We start from the raw sequence: 1,772 nt of genomic DNA on the forward strand, positions 1-1,772 counted from the left end.
AACAGTGACAAGGGTTGCATAATAAAGCAGTAATGAATAGTGATGACAAAGATATATTGCAACAGTCCACATAATGATGACTTCAATAATAACTGTCTTAGTGCATCAATGACAGCATAGATATCACAATGAGTGGAACACGTTGATATGAAGCTAGAGTGAAGATCTTCGTAATAATGGCTCCAATGGTGCTGAAATAAGGAGGATCTCAACAGCGATGAAAAAGAGGATTAGAGATCTGTTATATGGATCTCTGTGACATGCAGTAGTGACTTGGAGTACAACATGATGTATGGGCAGCATAGTGATGAGATCATGAGTAGCATGATGATACATGCTACACGGTAAGGTGCAACAAATGAATGAAATGGATAGAAGCCATCATCTTGAGAATCAGTTGAAGCAAAATGTCTTCAACTGATCTCATCGTTATACGAAATGATCTAATGCTAGATCTAGATAAGTCAAAGTGTTGACTTATGTTGTAAATGTACTATCTCTCTCTCTCTCTCTCTCTTTCTCTGCTGAACTTTGAAGAAAATAAAAGAAGAATTGATCAAGGGTTTCCCCACGCATTGTGGGGTTTGTCCCTTTCTTGCACCATATCTTGTGTCCTATTGTCTTGGCTTGTCTTCTGCATATTATATTTATGTTCTATCTGCAGTTTATCATAATTCTGATGTGATTGCTAACTGTGAAAATTTAAATAAATTTCTCTAGCATAGAACATACCAAAAATTAACATGGTATCACAGCTGAGGTGAAGACAACGCCCAAGCAAGAGTGAAAGAGCAATCACCGAAGATAGTTGGGACAAGACAGAAGAATCAATGGATTCCTCATAATTCACCTAGGGTCAAGCCAAAGCAGAGAATGTTATCAGAATGGCACAGTGGAAGATTCGGATGGTCCATCTTAAGATTACTTCATTGGGAATTTCGGATCTAAGGGTGGAAGGAAAGGTGGAAGCCTTGTTGAAATAAGTTCGACCGTTATGCGAAGGAGTGTCCGAATGGCAGAGACACATCTCTTGATGAAGATAACAATCATTCCTGGGACATCTTCAATGATCAAAAGAATGACTGGTAATGCAAGTCATCAAGGAAATGGTCGACTCTTCCACAAAAGCAAGGAACCCCAAAATATCTTTTATGTACCTAGTTGAACCTGATGTCCATCTCAGAAATGGAAGTCAAAGGTTACAGGGTGGCACTTATCGATGGAAAGGTATGTGTTTAAAAATAGATCTTTTAAAGATGTTTTTGAGTTCAGGGTTGTATCAAGTTGCAGGAAGTCCACTGGGGACCATGTCCATTGACTCAGCACCGGAGGTCTGGAAGACAGATGGTGACTAGGATGCCTGAATTCAAAAAGAAGCATGAAGGTGCATGTCTAAAATGTACCAAAGGAAAATATTATAAGGGGACCATTCCCCTCATGCAGCAGGTTCATAGGTTTGGAACAACCTGAGGAGTTTGAGAATCATGATCAAGGAATTTCATGTATACAAGTGGAAGAAAGCCCTCTATGGCTTGAAGAAAAACACCTCGGGCATAGTATGAGAGGATTGATAGCTGTCTAATGTAGCTGAGATTCACTAGGAGTGAAACCGATCCAAACTATTACTCAAAGGTTTTGGATGATAAACCTCTCGTACCAGCACCTATGTCTGGCAGGTGCAAACCCTCTCATTTATAGGAGACAGAGGGAGTTGGATTCGGAATGTGGGAAGATAAGCTGCAAGCTTGTGACTGCCTTGAGGATCTTAACTT

This window comes from Pinus tabuliformis, chromosome J, assembly GCF_031772625.1.
Source record: "Pinus tabuliformis cultivar Carrire ecotype Pingquan chromosome J, CPIR1, whole genome shotgun sequence".
NCBI classification, from domain to species: Eukaryota; Viridiplantae; Streptophyta; class Pinopsida; order Pinales; family Pinaceae; genus Pinus; species Pinus tabuliformis.